The 21906-nt window shown below is 41.0% G+C and overlaps 1 protein-coding gene and 1 long non-coding RNA gene across 3 annotated transcripts in view; one reads left to right on the top strand and one right to left on the bottom strand.

The window, feature by feature from the left end:
- LOC127678681 (broad substrate specificity ATP-binding cassette transporter ABCG2) overlaps positions 1-21906 on the bottom strand; it is a 112868-nt gene that overhangs the window by 49036 nt on the left and 41926 nt on the right. Inside the window, exon 1 of one of the 2 annotated variants that reach the window (XM_052173823.1) lies at positions 8238-8325. The exons of the other annotated variant lie outside the window; for it this stretch is intronic. The gene's annotated coding sequence lies outside the window, so the exon portion shown is untranslated. Of the gene's footprint in view, positions 1-8237; positions 8326-21906 lie in introns of those variants that run through there. 2 annotated transcript variants of the gene reach the window in all.
- Positions 9754-13641, top strand: LOC127678685 (uncharacterized). The gene is made up of 3 exons (XR_007976618.1): positions 9754-10068; positions 13203-13309; positions 13486-13641. It is a non-coding gene; the product is annotated as an uncharacterized LOC127678685 (long non-coding RNA).

Here is a 21906-nt window from a genome sequence, read left to right as displayed (position 1 = left end):
GCAGATTACAGCTATAAAAGAAGGGGTCTAATGTTGTCTATTATTTCTGGATCCTTCAGATCTCCTCATACCCTATTCTCAATGATCCCTATAAATAAAAGACAATGTGCCACAGGTATTAAAATCACTAGCCATCATGGTAAGGATGAGATTTTAAAACTTGACCAGAAATATTATAGCGGTTATTACTAAACTACAAATAAAATTTAGAAAGGGAATAAACACAAATGAAGAAACTTTGCTTCAAAATTTTGAAAGGTAGGACAAGTCCCAAACACTACAATCTAAGAACTCTAACCTAACCCTGACTGGCATCGTGGGAAGTTGAACATCAGTGAATGGGAAGAGATCACAGAATTTTAGGTCCTAAAAGCCAAAGCAAAAATGAGAATACCAGGAAAATATGAGGTTGGATTTCTCAATTAGAATTTTACAGGAAACTGGACAGCACAGGGTCTATATCCTAGTCCTTTCTAACAAGTCTAACATGTGTATAATACATGAACACTACATTAAGGTCAATATTCATGTTCAGTTCCATTTTATAATTAAATAAACATAATCACAATCAGATGTCAATAAGCTTAAACAGAAAATCAGAAATCAATAGCAGCACTGTTTCTCAAAATTACTGTGAGACTTAGAGTGGTACATCATATTAGAACCCACAATTATAATAGAAGAAACCTCTATTCCACGGACACATCATCTCAAATCCAATAATGCACTCTGGGGGAGCGGGGTCCTGACAAGACTCCCAACTGGCAGGGAAATGACCAGGGTGGGGTTAATAAAACTCAGGTCAGCATGAATTTAGCAGGTTCTGGGTTAAAACTTCTCTTTCTTCTTCTTTTCTCCTCCTCCTCTTCCTCCTCTTCCTCCTTCTCCTCTTCCTCCTCCTCCTCTTCTCCCCCCTCCTCCTCCTCCTTCTAAGATTTATTTATTGTTATATGTAAGCACACTGCAGCTGTCTTCAGACACACCTGAAGGTGTCAGATCTCATTACGAATGGTTCTGAGCCACCACGTGGTTGCTGGGTTTTAAACTTGGGACCTTTAGAAGAGCAGTCAATGTTCTTAACCACAGAGCCATCTCACCGGCCCGGGTCAAAACTTCTTAAGTCTTACCAATCAGTTTATTTTATTATAGATTTAAGCAGTAAAACTTTAGAGGAAAGTTTCAATATAACAATCATCATAACAGAGCTTTAGGCATGACTACACCAAAATTCCCTTGCAAAGTGTGTCTCTTTAGCAAAGCACCTGTGATCTTTACCATAAGAATGAGTTCTATTAACTGATTAACAGTGTTCAAGGAAAGGCTCTAGGGAGGAGGGATTCATAAAGATGGGTTCTATAGACTGAGAGGATTGCTCAGGATCTTGGGGAATTTGGATGGAGGCTGGGTTCCACAGAACAGCAAAAGATCACCAGGCAGTTAGACAATATCCACTCCAGCCTTTGGGGTAAGCAGGTGCCATTTCCTCCCTTAGAAGAAAAGAGCCTGCCTGTTTACAAATTCTGGTTTCTAGTGTTTTCTGTAAGCTGTGCCCCCTACAATGGATCATTGTAATCTGTGCCACTGTTATCAGGAACAACAGAAATATTTATTTGAAATTTAACTTAACATTTCACCATTATAAATTTAACCAAGTCAAAGGTTAAAAAACATAGAGGGAGAGTGTCTCAAATTCTGGGCATATTACATTATGTTCTTATCTTTGAAAAAAAAGCACAGGAAATAGAAATATTGCTACGGACTTTTATTTTGAGAAGGAGGCAAGTTTAAAGACTTGCCCAAAAAATAATTCTAAAGAGGAAAGGCTTCACGACTGACATAAGTACACTTGTGAAAATCTACACAACTTCCTTTCATATACATTATTATTAATTAGTATACATCTTTTTTTAAAAAAAGATTTATTGATTTATTATTATATGTAAGTACACAGTAGCTGTCTTCAGACACACCAGAAGAGGGTGTCAGGTCTTGTTACGGATGGTTGTGAGCCACCATGTGGTGCTGGGCTTTGAACTCAGGATCTTCAGAAGAGCAGTCAGTGCTCTTAGAGAGCTGAGCCATCCCTTCAGCCCCAAAAGTAACCTGTGAGATTTGAACTTGAGACCCCCTGGTTTTCTAGACCAGTGCTCTAACCACTGAGCTATAGAGCCAATCACATCAGTATAATCTTAATGAAGCCACTAAGATGATAAAAATATTTCTGGTTCCTTACCAGAGCCTAATAAACAGAAGCTAATAATATGTGGAATATTTATTTTATAATACTCAGTAGGTCAGTATTTGATTTAAAAACTTCAGCTCCTATATCTTGTCAAATTTATCAGTCTCATATAAAGAGGAAATCCAAACTGAGGACAAGAGTCAGGCCTTATCTAACATAAGAAGCTGAATGCTGTAGTAGTCAGGGTGAAGATCACACGTAGTGGGAGAGAGTGCCTACTGACATGCACAGATGTACAGGCCCCAGATGCTATTAACATCCAAGAGAGAACCAGAGGATACCTGGTCCCCAAAACAAACTTAATTTTCCATATCATTCTAAATAAACATAACCAGAGCATCAGGTTTGATTCATGACAATGAGCCTATAAATGTTTGCAATCCTAGAAGAAGGAAATGCTTCAACAAATGATGGTAGTGGTAAATACATAAAAATAGCATAGCATCCAACTCTGTGTCAAAATCTGGGAAAATCTGAGCAGCAAACCAAATATGGATAACACTGGATTAAGAAGTAAATAATGAAATAAAGGTTAACATTGGATTAAGAACTAAATAACGAAATAAAATTGCATGAGTCAATACCGACACAAATAGCTAAATAAGTGAAAGAAAGGTACAGCTAACTGCACCTTAGAGGAAAAAAAGGGATTAGAAATACAGGAGTGAGACTCCTTTCAAATATGTCACTAAAACAATTATAAAGTGCAACATGTTACCCAAATCAGGTAAAAATTTGCCAAGGAGAAGTTTGAGGAGAAACAGGATACACAGAGTTCAAGTGTGTCTCCTAAGACACACCGTATCGGCAAAAGGAAAGGTGAAATCCTTCCTCAAGGTGATTATGATCCATAAGAACATGTTATCAGCCTCTCATACCCTGGTATACTGACAGGATGCATTTAGATAGGTATTTCATCTTCCTTATATTGTTCCCCTAAAGCAGAGTTATCAATCTAGTCATGAAAAAGTATCAAACACAAAGGAGATGGACTGTACACATTAATGAACTGATGTCTTCTTGAATGTCAAGACCATAAATAAGACAAGACTTCTTTTTATATATATTGGACTAAATATATAGCAGTAAACTATAATGTGGCAAATTTAGATGAATCTCTAGATAAAAACAATGGAAAGACAAAAGAAAGAACATTAGCAGCGGCTGGTTCTCCAGTACCGCGCTAACCTTAGATGAGGAGGAGCTCTGTTAGCTGTTAGTTCCGGCAGGTACCGCCGACTGCTCTGGACGAGACTGCCATGTTGTTTACCTGAAACTCTTTAGTAATACTTCAACATTAAGACAAGTAAGAAAATAAACATTTGTCAATGTTTATATTGAAAGTATGATCGTTGCTCATGAAAATATTTTAAATTCAAATCTGTATTTAACTCAGTCAAGGCTACATTGTTGCAATGCACTATTTTATAAAACAGTAATATAAAATGTTTCTTGAAATGCATACATTTCTGATTAGCAGAAGCTGAGATGAAGTCAGTTATGAGCCCCTCCTATAACCCAAGCTTCAGGGCATTCCCTGGACTTATGAGGTAGAGCATCTGCTGCGTCTTTTCCCATTTAAAGTGAAGGAATGAAGGAAGCAGTGGCAATTGCTTTTTGTTGAAAACTCAAGCCACTTCAATGAACTCTTAGTAAAGTGGTAAGTATTTATGACCTTTGGGGATCTTACTCAACTTCCACAAGTGGAACTCTGAAGAAAGACTGAGCAGAGATCTTTATCTATACCTGGAATTCAAGATGTAATGTATATTTACGGAAATGAATAGCAAAGAAAGAATCTCAGTGGAATGGATCCACTGCCTAAGGTGGCTACTTACTCACTGGGTAAATCAAGGCCGCACTGCCAAATAAATTCTATTTGTGGCTTAGATTTGAAGGCTGGGGGTGAATTAGAATGGCACTACTAGATTTAGCCATGACAAGTTATACTACTAGATTTTAACTAAAAGTAGCCTGCTGCTCTATAATGTTTCAAGTATGCATTTTACTTTAAGTATTTATCATAGGAGCTATATTTAGGTATATAAAACACAGTGTTTCTCTTCTACTGCACTCTCACAAAATGAACACCCCTGAAACAGGACTGGAGACAGTCACATACACCAAGTAACTTTCCAGTGACCACCAGCTTTGGTATCCAATAATTTAGTTGTATTCTAACTCTATCTTGTTGGCCATCTCTAAGGACTCAGTTCGATTAGACAGCCCCTATTTCACACATCAATCCAAGTAGTAAGCTGTCACCTGTACTTCTAAATGACCGGTTATAATTCATGTTTCCCACAGCCTCTCTTATGTTGAATAAATACAGATAGGTTCACTCTCTACTTATGATTACCAGAACTAAAGGACATTGACAGCCAAGCACAGCAGCGTGTAACTATAATCCCAGCAGTAGGGAGGCAGAGGAAGGGGGAGGACTGCAAGTTCAAGGCCATCCCTGGTCTACATAGCAAGTTCCAGGCCAACAACAGCTACAATTAGACCCTATATAAAAAGCACAAAACAAAACAAAAAGACAGTTATAATGGCACAGATGAAAGACAAGAAAAATACCTACTCACAGAGATGTCAAGTAGGGTCCTCAGGAAAAAGGGTTTTAGCTTCTATTTTGCAGAGCTGACAGATGGCCACTTCTCTGAATGCTAATGCATTTATCAGACAAGTGAATCTATCTGTTCAGGTATTACTGATTAACAAGTTTTATAGAGCTGAACCACCAGTCTTCTTCCTCCTGTTTCAGAGGGCCACAGGTGGAGCTAAGCCTTAAATCTCTCATCTCTAGGTCTTTCTGAGACCATGCCCATCCTAAGGCTACCTAGGAGCCCCACCCTAGGTCACCTCACTCACATAAACTGGGCTGTGAACAAACTAGGCATTCTGGTTGGGGCCAAAGGTATAATTCTGTGATGAATCTCAGAAAACTAACCCTATTAAGAATAACAAAAGACACAAAATCTCAGAAGATGCTAAGGACTTGGGGGAGGTCTCTGACTGGGGTGAGGAACAGATGAAATATATTTTGTATTGTGCCACAGTAACATATCCATGTTACTGGACAGGAGCAAAGAGTTAGAGAGATTACAAATCTAAGTTAGATCACAGGGTGCAAAGGTAAGACCAGGGTCTCTTCGATTTCCCTACCACTATAGGTATACATGGAAATAATGGAGAAATCTTATCTCCTCAACGTCTACTCTTCCTGCAATTGTATTCTTTCTGTGTTCACTAGTAATAATTTTAATAACAAAATTATAGTTATTAAAAGATAAGAGGTTATAACTACAATAATGTTTACAATAAAAAAGTCAGTCTAAATTAACTTCTATCCATGTACTAATTAACTGTCCCTAGAGCTGTATTTCCTAAAGCAGGACCCACCAGCTCTATGTGACTTGAAATGTGCACAGTGTGAACTTAGATATGCTGCACACGTTAGTAAGACATACAGCAGATTTTCATTATAAAAATCTATCAATATCGACTGCACTTTTAAATTATATTTAATATAGTATTTTATACACTGTTATTTGTAGAAAAATACAATATTTTATAGGTTCCAAACAATATGTTGTCTTCTTTGCACCTCACAACTATGAACTTAACTTGGTAAGAGAGGATATGAGCTACTGACCTCCTAGAATCGGGTCCCTAGCACTTCAAATGTTTCTCAGGCCATGACTCCCACCTGTTTAATACTTACATAGCATAAAAGCTTGAACAATTAAACCACTTAGCATTTCCAATAACAATACTAAATGTTCACAGCCTAATGTACTACTCTCCTGGAACTTCAAATGAACCATACAGGAAACCATTCAGGGTTCCTTCAGTAAAATATGGATCAAGTTAACAAATCCCTTGTTCCCTGGTCTCAAGAAATTGTGACACAGATGTGAAGAGACTTATTAAATGGTAGGAAAGGAACAGTACAGTTTATAGACCCAAGTTCAATCTGCATTTTTCTATTAGCGCATGTTCTTATCTCCTTTCTGCATGCCTTTATAGTGAGTTACTCTCAGGACTTGCAGGATATATAGAAAATATACATTCACGGACCAAGGAGATAGCTCAGTCAGTAGAGTCCTTGCAAACTTTAAGGCCTGAGTTGTTATCTGAATGCTAGTGAGACAGCAATGGGAAGAGAGGTGGGTCCCTGGGACTAGCTGATAAGCCATAAAGCCTACTAGGTGAGCTCTAAACAATAGTGTGAGATTCTCTGGACAAACAAGGATGGGCTGAGAAAGGACACCAGAGCTTGTCCTCTGCCCTCCCCCCAGCATTCACAGGTTAGGCTGAGGGAGAGAAGAGAGAGGATGAAGGATAAGAATGGGAGGAGAAAGAGGAAGATAAAAAGAAGAGACAGAGAGACTCGGTGAACACTGATACAAGTTCATAGTCCTTTCCTTCTAGACTCTAGATTTTGTTCCCTACGAGCATGTGATTAAACTTCCTACCTTGAGGCAGCTTACGTGTGAGCCTGAGAGTGGCTATAAAACACACTTGCACACTAAAGTCCACTCCTTGTAATTATTCCAGGGATAGGAAGAGTTTACGTTAAACTAATGGAGTGATTCATGAAAAGTGAAAGGTTCTCTTCTTTTAAAATAAGTTGTCCCTTACTTCCTACACCTTCTTTGCTCCAGTATAATCATGATGGGTCAGGTACCAGGCCTAACTCCTGAGTAAGGACAGTTGGGGTCATAGGGCCTCTGGGAGTCTTCCTCATTCTCTGAAGTATGATCACCTGGAATGCCGTCAGAGGGAAGTCACAAAACTTAATACTTTCTAGAAACCTACCCTTTACCCTGCAGGATAGATTGACGGATTTTGGACAAGTTAGTTACCGGATGCTCCCTGGCCTTAATTTCTAGCCATTTCCCCCAGGCTCAATACAAATTCAGACATCAACTCAGGTTCCATAGGTTCTCTGATCTCACCAAGACTGCATTCACCCTTCCTGAGAAACTGCACATAAGTGTGAGGTTCATCATCACTGGAGTAGGAGAGACAATCTTGGTCAACCCATCTCCACTCACATCTAGTTTAATTAACTGGTATATGGCCACCTTTGAATGATTCTCTAAACACTTCATGTGTCTTTATAAGTAAATGAATTTTGAACTCAAAATCTCTCAGGGACTTCCCAGCGAAAGGGAAATGACTGTAAGGCAAAGGCAAAAAGTAACGATAAAAGTTAAGACTCAACTATCCACAGAAACCTTTTCAGTATTATTTTAGTAACTATTGTAATAAGAAGGTCAATTTTTAAAGTTAATTATTAAAACTCAATAGCTTGGTGTGTCAGTGCCCTGGAGTAGTCCCCGTGCTGAAACGGCTGACACAAGAGAATTGTTTGAACTCGAGTTCTTAGCCAGCCTGGGAGTCATAAAAAGACCCCTTCAGTGGAAAATTAATAAAGAATGAACGAATAGACAGATAAATAAATGAAAGTAGAATATGACAAGAGTAATCAAAATGCATTTCATTCGGGCATGCAATTGTCAAAGAACAAAATGTAAGGTCAAAGGCAAAACATAATAAAAGTAAGAGTCAACTCTCCACAGAAAGGTTCCAAAGGGAGTCCAGTAAGTAACAATGCACCTAAAATTGTCAAACTTTAGGCCCGGGGGTGGGGTGGGGTGTTAAGAACAGGCTGTTCAGTCCCCTTGTAAACTTCTCCTCCTCGGTGGTGCTGAGTCTCGTTCAGCCAGTTTAATCTATCCATCCAAGATCTCTTATCCTTTCCAAACACTTGGAGCAAGAAAGGGTTGGACTTTATCCTCCCCGCTATCACCGCACCGCACAAGTTTCAGGAGAAAGAGAAATGACTGAACTGTCAGTCCTTGTTGCCTCCTTACTTTCACAACCCACACCACGCGGGCCCCTCGCCCCCACGCCGCGACCCACAGGGCGGCCCGCTCGCCCACGCGGCGTCTGGCACACTCCCGGGGCTTCCCCGCACTCCGCTCACCTCGCTGTCCCGGGCGGAGCAGCAGCCGCGCTGCCCAGACTCGCACGCAGACCTGCACTCGCTCGCCCGCCCGGAGCTTCTGCCCGCCCCGCACCGGCGCCCGAGGCCCCGCCGCGGTGACGTCAGCTCGCGCCGCCCCGCAGCTCGCTCACAGGAGAAGCCGGTCCCAGGAGCAGCTGGACACATGTGGGCGGGGGGCTTCCTGCACTCCAGAGGCGCCGAGGGCGGACAGCCAGGGTCATGGTGGAGGCGAGGCGCTGCCCTGGAATCAGAGGCCTCGAAGAAAGATATACTCGGAGTACCTTCACCCTTGTGAACTTGGAGGAACCTCAAGATACTGAAGATACAATTTAGGCAAATTACTATTATAACTGTGGCAGGCTGGACTTTGGACTCTCCCAGGATTTAGAGATGGGATAGATGGTCTCCTGATGAAAGAAGGGGCGCTGCTCCTGAAATTATCCCATTCCCTTCTTGTCTGGGAATTTTACCAGACAACTTGCAAAAATGGAAGGATCCTATGCTAGAAACTGGGGACTTCTCTTAGGTGGATGGACAGAACGCCATAAAACAAACAAACAAACGTATAAACTGGAAGACACCAGCTATGGCTGCAGTCTTAGGGTTTCTATTCCTTTGATGAAACACCATGACCAAAAGCAACCTGAGGAGAAAAGGGCTTGTTCTGCTTACACTTACACACCATGGTCAATCATTGAAAGCAGTCAGGGCAAGAACTCAAACAGGGCTAGAATCTGGAGGTAGGATCTGATGCAGAGGCCATGGAGGAGTGGGGCTTACTATCTGGATCACAGCTTGCAAAGTTTGTTTTATAGAACCCAGGACCACCAGCCCAGGAGTGTCTCCTGCCTGTAATGGGCTGGGCCCATATCAACTGCTAATTAAGAAAATACCTTACAGGCTTGCCTACAGTCAGATACTAAGGACACTTTTTTTTCCAATTGAGAGTCCCTCTTCTGGAGGATTCTAGCTTGTGGCAAGTTGATAACAAGATAGCTTAGACATTTGGCCCCTTGTGAGCCTGACACACCAATACAACACTATTTAACAATAACTTTTCAATTTTTTAACATTCCCAAGATCTTAATAAATACAACATAAAACATAAAAGTCAAGTAGTCTTTACAAATTCAAACAATTTAAAAGTTCTTTCATTCTCATTTTTTTTTTAATCTAAAGTCTCTTCAAATTTGTGTGCTCCTTTAAACATTTGGTTTTTTTGTTTTGTTTTTTGGCTTGGTTGGTTGGTTGGGGGTTTTGGGGGGGTTTTTTGTTTGTTTTGTTTTTTCAAGACAGGGTTTCTCTGTGTAGCCCCGGCTGTCCTGGAACTCACTGTGTAGACCAGGCTGGCCTCTTCAGAAATCCTCCTGCCTCTGCCTCCCAAGTGCTGGGATTAAAAGCACGCACCAGCTGTTCAATCCTTTCTTATTCCAAGAAGAAAATATCAGGCACAGTCACAATCAGATCAGAGGAAAACCAAAGTCCAGTGATGTAAGGCTCTGTGCCAGGCTTCTGAGACTCGTGTGAGATGCATGTCACGGAAGGTCTTCTGGGCTAGTCCAAAGGGCTTGCCATCCTACACACAGTTTGTCTTGTAGGCTGTCCACTCTAGGTCTGCTGCTGTCCTTGGCAGTCATCCCATGGCACTGGTGTCTCCAAAACATTGGGGTCTTCTGCTACAACTGGACTATACTTTCACCCCTGACTTCTCCTGGGCTTTCTTCTAGGACTCCAGCCCGGCCACCAAGTGCCAAGCCGCAGGCAGCTTCCTTACATGAGCCTTCTGTGCCTTCAAAACCAGTACCACCTGGTGAGTACCAGGATCTGCTACCTGATCTGATACTGAGGAAAACTCCGACTATCTCTGGAGCATAGCATCTGGAGCATAGCGTCTGTATTCCAGTGTGCTGAAACACTTCCCAGTGGGTCTCTCACCTCAATGGTGCTGGGCAAAATTTCAGCTAATTTCTCACACCCAACTAACTGACATCAATTGTCTTGGTGAAGCAAAGGTTTCGATGAGTGTTTCTGGTATCTTGTTAATCACAGTTATTTCTCCAACCCCACCCAGATGACCAGCACCACAGATTCTTAATTCAAAGTAGCAAATGGCCGCAACAGTCTTTAAATTTCCCCCTGAACTTCACTAGCCATGACTCAACCTATCTAGGATAGCTACTAACAATGTTACCAAGAAAGATGTGATCCCTTTTTGGGGTTCTTAGTTTCTGTGGTTTAAATACAAAACAAAACAAAATAAACAAACAAAAACACCCTCGGAATAAAAAAAATTAAAAAAAAAAAACACCCTCAAAACAATGGGGTAGGCAAGCTGAACCTTAGTGTCTATTGATACAAGGTTTATAGGAGGGAGATGAGGAACAGGAAGAAGAGGAAGAGGAAAAGCTCTCCCTCTTTTGCATTAGAGGTGGGTAGGGCTTGGAGTGACCCAGGGGTCTGAAAAAACACGCTTGGACTTTGCCAGTATCTGAAAAAAAGAAAAAGAAAAATGAAGAAAAGGGGAAAGGTCAACAGTGTTTCCAAGGGAGGGGCTCTGTAAGGAAGCCTACTGAGTGGGAGGGCACTTCTGGAACAGACACATACACTGTTTCTTTTCTTTTTTTTAGTTTTTTTATTTTTAGCTTTTAATTTTTATTTATTTTTATTCTTATTAAACTAATCATTTATTTTAAAATACACAATTCAGTATTGACTTATTTAAGTCATCAAAATAATTTATAATAGTTAAATGCCTCTTAAATATACATGCTATCTTCTGAAGCTAAAAGTAATATGCACTCAACCAGTTGAGTTTTTTTGTTGGTTTTTTGTTTGTGTGTTTGTTTGTTTGTCTTGGTATTTTTGAGACAGGGTTTTTCTGTATAGCCCTGGCTGTCTAGAACTCATTCTGTAAACCAGGCTGTCCTCAGACTCCGAAATCTGCCTGCCTCTGCCTTGTATTGGGATCAAAGGTGTGCACCACTACTGCCTGGTACTCAATCAGTTTTTAAAATCTGTTTGGAACATTAAAAATGTTAGAAGTATAAAATAAAAAATCTATGAAGTCTGAAAGACTTGACCAGTCTTACCTACCGGACCACCCGAGTGGACCACGCAGAGATGGAAAATAGATGCAAAACACATGAGGATTTTTTTTATTTTTATCTTTATAAAGAACTCAAGAAGTTAGACTCCAGAAAACCAAACAACCCTATTAAAAAATGGGGTACAGAGTTAAACAAAGAATTCTCACCTGAAGAACTTTGGATGGTGGAGAAGCATCTTAAAAAATGCTCAAATTCATTAGTCATTAGGGAAATGCAAATCAAAACAACCCTAAGATTTCATCTTACACCAGTCAGAATGGCTAAGATTAAAAATTCAGGAGACAGCAGGTGTTGGAGAGGGTGTGGAGAAAGAGGAACACTCCTCCACTGCTGGTGGGGTTGCAAATTGGTACAACCACTCTGGAAAGCAGTCTGGCGGTTCCTCTGAAAACTGGGCACCTCACTTCCAGAAGATCCTGCTATACCACTCCTGGGCATATACCCAGAGGATTCCCCACCATATAATAAGGATACATGCTCTACTATGTTCATAGCAGCCCTATTTATAATTGCCAGATGCTGGAAAGAACCCAGGTATCCCTCAACAGAAGAGTGGATGCAAAAAATGTGGTATATCTACACAATGGAGTACTATTCAGCCATTAGAAACAATGAATTCATGAAATTCTTAGGCAAATGGATGGAGCTAGAGAACATCATACTAAGTGAGGTAACCCAGACTCAAAAGGTGAATCATGGTATGCACTCACTAATAAGTGGTTATTAACCTAGAAAACTGGAATACCCAAAACATAATCCACACATCAAATGAGATACAAGAAGAAAGGAGGAGTGGGTCCCTGGTTCTGGAAAGACTCAGTGAAACAGTATTCGGCAAAACCAGAACGGGGAACTGGGAAGGGGTGGGAGGGAGGACAGGGGAAGAGAAGGGGGCTTACGGGACTTTCGGGGAGGGGGGGCTAGAAAAGGGGAAATCATTTGAAATGTAAATAAATTATATCGAATAAAAAAAATTAAAAAAAATACTAACATGCTAGGGTCACTGCATATGAAGAGTGACCCCACCCTCCAAGCTGTGGACTTTTTATACAGACCCCAGGGCAGACTCCATTAGGCACAATGTGATTGGCAGAACGGTATCTTTGAACAGATTGGTCCACTAGTGGATGAGGTAAATGGCCAATGGTCAGTATTGTCAGTCCTTTGGAATGTGTCTTCACCCCTAGGTCAGTCTCTCCCTCCCTGCTGTGGTCTGAGGAATGCAACCCAGCTGCTGACCTGAGTTAACTCTTTGATTCCTTTATGAAAGGAAATTGTGAAAAGTTCCTGATTAAATAGAAACTGTTTCATCTCCAAGGAAGAATACCCAGTGTAACTGTGGCTTCATAGAATAAATTGGGTAGTGTTCCTTCTGTTTCTATTTTATGGAACAGTTTGAAGAGTATTGGTATTAAGTCTTCTTTGAAGGTCTGATAGAATTCTGAACTAAACCCATCTGGTCCTGGGCTCTTTTTTGGTTGGAAGATTTTAATGACTACTTCTACTTCTTTAGGGGTTATGGGACTGTTTAGATAGTCTATCTGATCCTGATTTAACTTTGGTATTTGGTACCTGTCTAGGAAATTGTCCTTATTTTATTTCATCCATATTTTCCAATTTTGTTGAATATAGAATTTAGTAGGATCTGATGATTTTTTGAATTTCCTCAGATTCTGTTGTTATATTTCCCTTTTCATTTCTGATTTTGTTAATTTGCATATTGTCCCTGTGCCCTCTGGTTAGTCTGCTAAGGGTTTATCTATCTTGTTGATTTTCTCAAAGAACCAGCTCCTGGTTTGGTTAACTTTTTTGAATAGTTCTTTTTATTTCTACTTAGTTGATTTCAGCCCCAAGTTTGAGACAAGAACACTGTTTCTTTAAGGGATCAACTGCTGCATCGCCTTGGCAGCCCACCTGGATTAGCTGTTATGGGAAGAGATAATAGTAAGTAATGATCTAATCTTCGAAGTAGAACAGAATGTCACATCTGCGCCCAAGCCAGAGCTACGTCATTCTTTGACCAAGAAGATGTAGCTTGACCTCAACACCCTAAAGCCTCCACCATTTCATATGCTATTTTAAATTCCCAGGAGTAACAAAGTTGATGTCTACTTTTCTAGTTTTACCAAGGAAATGGGAAGTGGATTCTAAATTAACCATGACTTCAGTGCCCCCACCCCCAAGCCTGGCAATGAAGGACTAGCTACCTAACAACAGTTTCATTTTGGGTCAAAAGCAAAGCAGGAATTCTCCACACTGCATCTCTAATCTTAGCCCCAAAAGACGCAGGTAAAATTTTCTTATTTATTTATTTTTGGTTTTCTAGTTCTTAAATCACTGTGTAGTCTTGTGCTTAAACCAAGCATCCCAAACTAATGTTAGATATCTTAGAAATGTGTTTTAGTTCAATTTTTAATTATGTTTTTGAGTGTTGGAGTGAGGGTGTGTGTATGTCTGTTTGCGTGTTGAGGGTAGGGTGTGTATGTCTGTGTGTTGGGGTGGGGGTGTGTGTATGTCTGTGTGTTGGGGGTGGGGGTGTGTGTATGTCTGTGTGTTGGGGGTGGGAGTGTGTATGTCTGTTCCAGTGCCTGGGAAGTTCCAGAAGCCGACCTCCTGGAGCTAGTGTTGTGTTTCCCATGGGTGCATGGAACCGGCTAGTCTTCTCCAAGAACAGTATGCACTCTTAAATACTGAGTCATCTCTCTGCCTCCCCCTTCCATTATCCTCAGAAAGATTTTAAATTTTTATTTGAGAATAATAAACGCATAATTAACTACTACAGGGTCATATTATAAGAAAAAAATTGTACACACTTCATTACTGATCAAGTGCTGAGTTCGTGAGTTTCTGTCCTTTGGAAATCAACAGCTGGGTACACACACTGCATTTTTTTAGTCACTGGGGTAAAGGTCTCTTTTTCTTTTTTTTTTTTTTTTATTATTCGATATAATTTATTTACATTTCAAATGATTTCCCCTTTTCTAGCCCCGCCCACTCCCCCCGAAAGTCCTGTAAGCCCCCTTCTCTTCCCCTGTCCTCCCTCCCTCCCACCCCTTCCCAGTTCCCCGTTCTGGTTTTGCCAAATACTGTTTCACTGAGTCTTTCCAGAACCAGGGACCACTCCTGCTTTCTTCTTGTATCTCATTTGATGTGTGGATTATGTTTTGGGAACCTAGAAAGGTCTCTTTTTCATGTCTTGGTCTTGTTAATAAAAGAGTGGACTCAGGAGGGAGCTCTAGGATGACGTCATTGGAGTTAGAGGAATAAACTGGCCAAACAAGCTGGAGAGCTCTACACCATCAGGAGAAAGGGGGAGGTGCTATGCTTTTTGGATGTAGAAGTAAAGAAAATGGCCAGGTCATTGGATACCTGACTATCCCTGCATGGGGGAACAGAAGAAATCAGAGAGAGTGGGTGTTTTCCAGATATCAGGGCAAGCATGTAACCATCCTGGCAGGAATGAAGACACTCTAAAGAGACACTAGTGGCCATCCCTTTGTTTGTCAGACTGTTGAAACAATGGTTCCCCAAAATTGGAATTTCCCCAGAAATCTCATTTTGGGAGTAAGCAAAGGCTGAAGCCTGGTACTGGCCAGAGGAGGGCAGAGACTGCACACATTCTCCCTGGTCAGACCTTGCAAGTGTCTGCATCCCAGAAAACAATGGGCCAGTCATTGAAGGACGAAATTTGACCAGGACTTCTTAGTTTTGCTTACCCTTTTCCTTTCCATTTACACCTAAACCTCATGTCAGGACCCCAAAGATGGAACTGCTGGCAAGGGGGATGTGTCACTCCACCTGCTTTTTTTCTTCATCTTTCCTTTGTGTACATAGTGAATACATTTCCCTTTTTTCTGCTTCCCACTCTTGCTTCTTTCACTATTTATCGGCCAGTCCTGGCTTGTAAGGGATGCCAGGGCCCTGGCTCTGACCTTAATGACTCTCTCTATTAACAGAGCAGACTGACGATGTCCTCTGGGTCCAGGGGATAAGAGACAGAGTGGGAAAGGGAGGACTTAGTGATTAAGAGCACTTGATGCTCTTACTGAAGATCTAGGTTTGGTTCCTTGTATCAACATGGTGGCTAACAGCCATCCATAACTCCAGGGGACATGCCACCTTCTTCTGAACTCTTAGGGTACCAGGCATGTACCTGGCACACATATGTACTTGCAGGCAAAACATTTGAACACATAGAGTAAAAAGTAAGTCAAAAATTTTAAGAGTGGGTTAAGGATAAAGTTAGTTTTCAGTTTTCTGAGTTAGAACTCAGAAAGAGAGCCTAACTCAGAAAACAAAGGGCCGAAGGCTAGACAAGGGAAACTCCTGCTATTTATACCAAAAGAATATTATCTGATGCTGACCAAGCTACTGACCTGACCAGCGAGTATGGAAATAATCACAGTGACTAGAGGCTCTGGAGTATATCAGTGCATCTTAGAAGCATAGCTATTCCACGTTTGATTTCATCCTCAGGTATATCGTACTCATCATCTTTTGTCTGTATGCTGGTCTTCAGATCATAATCTAGGAGATTCTTATTCAAACATTGCAGGTGTTCTCATCCTGGTCAAAGCAAGGAACACACTTGTCATCTAAACCACAAGGATGACATCAAACACTGGCCAAGCATTTTGAAAAGGGGCTACACACCATTAAGTATTTCAGAGGATGCCACTCTCTGAAGAATACAGTAAGAATACAGATCATCAACCACACCCCTTGTATCAGAGGATAACATCATGATAGCATTCACATGTTGATGATCCAAAGGGAGTGGAGATGCCTGATGTCTACATCCAAAAGAACTTTAAGGGCCATGGGCCTTGGGTTGTGGTATTTGTAGCAAAGAAAGATGACATGAATATTTACATGCCCCACCTGCCTACAGATGGCCTTGGCTTCTTGTTCTCTGTGTACAAAGCCATGTTAAAGAGACTGGCAGTGTCTGGTGTCACAGACATCCACTCTCTAACATATGACCTCTCTTCTCTGTTACCTAGGAAGTCTCATGGTGACAAGGCCCACTCTTAGAACTAATGCTGAATGTGGAAACATCAGTTGCAAAGAGCTGGGGGAAAGAACCATTCATTACATTACTTGGTGCTCATGTCCTGCCTGACTTCCAAGGATCTGATTTTCCAGTAGGGCTTCTCCTAGGACTGAGAGCTTCTGCCTTGACATTTCTGCTGTCTACAAATATGTGTCTATTCAGTATCACTCCAACTTAAAATAAAATACTGGAAGACCAGCTATATGCAAAATTTTGCTCCCCTTGTTCTATTTATAGCTATCACAACCTCTTTGGTACTTGTCTAAAAAAAAAAAGGAGGAAAGAAGAAAGAAAGGAAGGCAAGCAAGCAAGCAGGCAGGAAGGAAACAAACAAACAGAAAAGAGTGGTGGTTAGATAGCCCAGTAGTAAAAGCAGTCCCTAAGCCTGATTTGAATTTCATCTTAGGACCACTGTGGAAGCAGAGAACTGATTTCTACACATTGTCCTCTGACTTCCTGGCAAGTACACCCTGCTCCCATGTTTTATGGTATAATAAAAAAAATTTAAAGTACATACCACTTAACTCTATGAAGAGAAAAACTCAGTTCCCTCGCCACAGTGTAACTATAGCCAGCCAGGTGCCTTGACAGATGTATGTTGTCCTTTCTTCCTTCCTTCCTTCCCTCCCTCCTTCCTTCCTCCCTTTCTTTCTTCTTCTTTCCTTCCTCCCCACCTCCACCCCACCCAGGCAGGCCTCAAACTTGCTATGTAACCAAAGAATTATTTTGACATTCTGATCATTCTTCCTCTACCTTCCACGAGTTGAGATTATAGGTATGCACCACACCCAGTTTTAAGTAGCACTGGCAGCAGAACTCCCCAGCAGAGTTGCATTCTCAGCTAGAGAGCAGTGGAGTTCTTTTTTTTTTTTTTTAATAAAGTTATGCGTGCATGTGTGTGTGTGTGTGTATGTGTGTGTATGTGTATGTGTGTGTGTATGTGTGTGTACATACGCATATGCCATGATGTACATACAGAGGGTCAGAGGACAACTTACAGAGGTCATTTCTTTCCTTTCACCATGGAGATTCAGGGAATTAAATTTGGATTATTAAGCATGATAGTAAGAGCTGCTGAACCATCTTGCTGGTTCAAGGAAAGTGTTCTAATTAGGGAAAACAGAAAGATTAAATGAATAGATGGTAACTAATGCTTTTCCCTGAAGTTGAAGCATCTGCTGAAAATGGCTTATGGTTCGCTTTTCATTCATGGTGTCTGACTCATTTAAACAACACAGTAAGGCTAGTGTGCTTTAGGTCTCAGAAGCAGGTCTTAGAAAATTCTCTCTTCTCTCTCTCTCTCTCTCTCTCTCTCTCTCTCTCTCTCTCTCTCTCTCTCTTTCTCTCTCTCTCATACACATACACACACATACTAATATTAATTATTTGAAATTCTAATCTTATTTTTTCTGATGTCTTGTCAGCAAGTATGCAGAAGAGAAATCCAATTTTCTTCAGAAATTACATATTTGGTACATGTCTTCACCAGCCTCTATTTTAGGCTCTAGAAAGGAGCAAGGAATTAGAACTGTACCTTCTCTTTGTGGTTTTATTTTGTTTTGCATTGCTGGAGATAGAACCCAGGTCATGCTAGACAAACATACTCTGCCACTGATCTATACCCCAGTAATAAAATATATTTCAAAAATAATCCCATGCCATACCAAGCTACAAAGGCACCCAGAAAGGGCTGGACATGTGGGCCTTGCTTGGTCTCCTCATCTTAGCTAGCACTGAGTCATGCCATTTACCCAGTCACATTTCCGCAGGGCTGTTCATGCTTCAGCTGTGCCTAGTCAATTGAAGTCTCCACAGAAAGACAAAGAGCATGGTCCAGGGAGCTTCAGGACAGCTGAACACACAGAAAACTCATCTGTATGCTGAATGGGTACTGCACCCCAGCTCCATGTTCCATGGGATGGAAATCCCATGCTTGAGATCCCTGCAGATATCACTTGATATGTATCTCTTCATCTGGATGCGTACGTGTAACCTTTACAATATCCGTTTCCTCAACTCAGTTTAGCCACTGGAACAAATGAAGGGAACCTGGGTATGGAGTCATGGGAACTTTTAGCCACTTAGCCTACAGCTTCAACACTACAGACTCTCAACTGAATCTTAAATAGAAGACACCAGGAAGACTGAGCCCTCAACCTGTAGAAACGGAGTGACATTGTCTCCGGGGTCAGAACTAAAACTGACTAGAAGAATCTAGCTTATATCTGCTGAAGAATTTGTGGCTACCTTGCTGGTAGAGAGAACCCATATAGCTTTGAGGTCACTGAAATCTGTGTTGATTATTATTCAGTAGAAAGAGAGAACAAACACAGTTTGTTTCCCAGTGGATTATAAAATAGTAAATTGAAGAAAATAGCTGGGGATTGTGCCCCCCTTTAATCCAGCCTATATTTACTTTCTTCTATTGTGACCACAAACCCAGTGACTTAAAGTAAGACAAAATTATCATCTTACATATCTGTAAATCATAAGCCCAATATAGAACAATCTTCCAGACTAGGATAAAGCTGTCAATATAGGTGTTCCTTTCTAGAACCATTTCATTCTCGTAGAGGTTGCTTGTATTCCTTGCTCATTGGCTCATGCCTCCATCTTTAAAGCTGTAACACAGCATCTCTCTGTGTGTTCCTGTTTCCCATCTCTCACTCTTATAGCTGTTGCTCTCTTCCACTTAAAATGATAAATAGCCTTGAACTCACTTCACTATGTAGGTTAACATACAGATCCTCTGGGGATTAAGGAGACATCTTGGGAAGGCATAATTTTTTGCCTATGACAAAGCCCTAAAAAAATTGGAAGGGTTGGACTGAAGAGATGGCTTAGTGGTTAAAAGCACTGACTACTCTTCCAGAGGTCCTGAGTTCAAATCCCAGCACCTACATGATGGCTCACAATCACCTGTAATGAGATCTGATGCCCTTCTCTCATGTATCTGAAGACAGCTAGAGTCTACTTACATATAATAAATACATAAATCTTTAAAAAATTTAGAAGGGTATACAAATAAAGGAAGCATCTAATAACTCAATGAATTGGGAGGAAGATTACTTTAAGTGAAGATATTTATGATAAAAGTCAGGTAGAAAGGCAATTTGGAAGCTTCTCCTATCTGACAGAAAGCAAAGCTTTTGGGGAATAAAGCTGTCATTAATTTCTTAGGAGAAAATCCTCGTCAGGAAGGGGCTACTTGAATGAGTGGCCACACCTACTTGAATGAGTGGCAGCATGACCAAATGTCATAGTCTGTGGTGCCTACCATCGGTTTCTCTAAATGCTCTTTTTTTCCTCCATAGAAGCACTTTGTCCACATCCTTTCTCCACTTAAGTCTGCATACAAATTCCTACCTTTTCAGAAAGGGCTTTCATTTGCATGCCTCTGTATGCACGTAGATACATCTTCATTTCCTGCCCATTATTTAATCTGTGTACTGTAGGATCATTTGTAGGTTCCCAAACAAAAGACCTAAATTGGCCAATAAAAAGTTTTTCTCTTACCACTAATAAATCACACAGGAAGACTACAGAGCCTTCCAGGGGCCCTAATATTGGACAACATATGCATAATGGCGTGAGAACTAAACAGAGCACAGATTTGTCTTTCACAGAGATGTGAAGGTAAAGAGGGTTGAATAAACTCCACGAGGTGCATGTCCACCAGAAAACAAACACAGTTTCCTTTTGCTCTTTGTGTTTTAATCACAGTAGCCGAAACCTGAGACAATGTAGTTTTACTGATAGGTAAGGCAATAGAGGAGCAGAGAAGGGGATTGAATAAGTGAATGTGGTTTGTTTTCCTAGGGAAATGAAGTCAGGGATAGCCAAATGGAAAGAGACACACCGAGGGTTTCTGGAAAGCTGAAGCAGCTCAAGAAGAAGTTAGAACCCAGCACTTAGATTGTGGAAATGGAAGACAGGTATATTTGTTTTCTTTCTACATATAACAGATTAGCACCTTAAAACAACACCTAGCTCTCAAGTCCTACCATCAGGATTTCACAATAGGTTAGAGCTCAGGGTACCATAAGACCAAAGCAAAATGGCAATCGACCACACTTTTAGCTGGAGATTCTTACAGTCCAAGCACTGGTAAAATTGCATTCCCTCTGATTTTATGACCGAGCCTCATATGATTTCACTGACTGACAACTAGGGCTACCTCATATCCTCCTTTTTCTATGTGAGACCCACCCCAACCTCCAAAAACCTCTTCACAACAGATTCTTTTTTAAGAATAAGATAACATGTGTGTTTGGGGATGGATGCTTGCTATAGTGCATCTGTAAAGATCAGAAAACAACTTGTAGGATTTGCTCCTTCCACTGTGTGGCTACCCTGCAATGAACTCAGGTCATCAGGCCTGTGGCAGTCATCTTTGCCTACACAGCCATCTTGCTGGTCCATGTTGAATCTTTTAGAAACTTTGAAACAATCTCTTTCCTACCTTTTAAATGGCTCACATAAATGAATCAGGCCCCTCAAGCTCACCATTTGAGAATCAACTGATTTGATTATAGGGAGTTATATATCTTCACTGTCTATTGAAGGGTTCTGGGGGAAAGAGAACCATTCCCTTCAGATGTGTAGCCACTTTTGAACATTCTAGTCGCCAATGGATGGCTCCATACCTATGGTCAGGCAGTTGGCCCTGGTTAAACTTAGTAGGACAAAATATAAAACAAAAGAATGGTAGTACTGGAAAGGGACCCATAAGAGAAGATATTGACAGGTGTAGGAGAATGCCAAGAAGAACTAGGGAAGTGAGTTCTCAAGATGTATCTGTTGTCCTTTTCATTTTCTCCTTATTGTGAAAAGCCCCAAGAGTAGAGAGAACCAAGTGCAGAACTACTTTTTGCATATGATCAACTAGAGGCCAATCTTAGTCTCATTGATACTCCTTTTGTTTCCTCCTATCTCATATGTTTTGGAACCTATTTCAAAGAGGTAATTTTATTGACAAACAACTTCAGCTATATCTATAAAAAAATGACTGCATCTTCCAAGCAAAATCCTAATACTAAGGTAACCATCCTGGCAGAAGAGCAGACATTCTACAAAGAAACACTGGGATCCCCCTCTCTGGTGATTTAAATGTGAAATGTCCCCTATAGGCTCATTCATCTCAACACATGGTGGTCTCTAGTTAGTGGTGCTGCTTGGGAAGATTTGGGAGGTGTGGCATTGCTAGAGGAAGTATGTCACCTGAGGATGAGCTTTGGGATTGAAAGCCTCATGCCAGCCACGTCTAGCTCATTCTCTCTGCTTCATTCTTGTGCATCACCTGTGATCTCTCTCAGCTTCCTGCTGAGACCCCATGCCTGTCTGCCAGGAGCCAAACTGACCTTACTTTATGGTTAGATGCCATTTTAAAGATAGGCTTAGGTTTTGACTTCTCCTCAGCTACAGAACTTGGAGAAATCAGGTGGTCGATGGTCACTGTGCCCTGCCAGAAGAAGAAAACATCTTACAG

The sequence above is a fragment of the Apodemus sylvaticus genome, chromosome 2 (genome assembly GCF_947179515.1).
Source record: "Apodemus sylvaticus chromosome 2, mApoSyl1.1, whole genome shotgun sequence".
Lineage (NCBI taxonomy): Eukaryota > Metazoa > Chordata > Mammalia > Rodentia > Muridae > Apodemus > Apodemus sylvaticus.
This window is presented reverse-complemented; position numbering and strand designations above follow the sequence as displayed.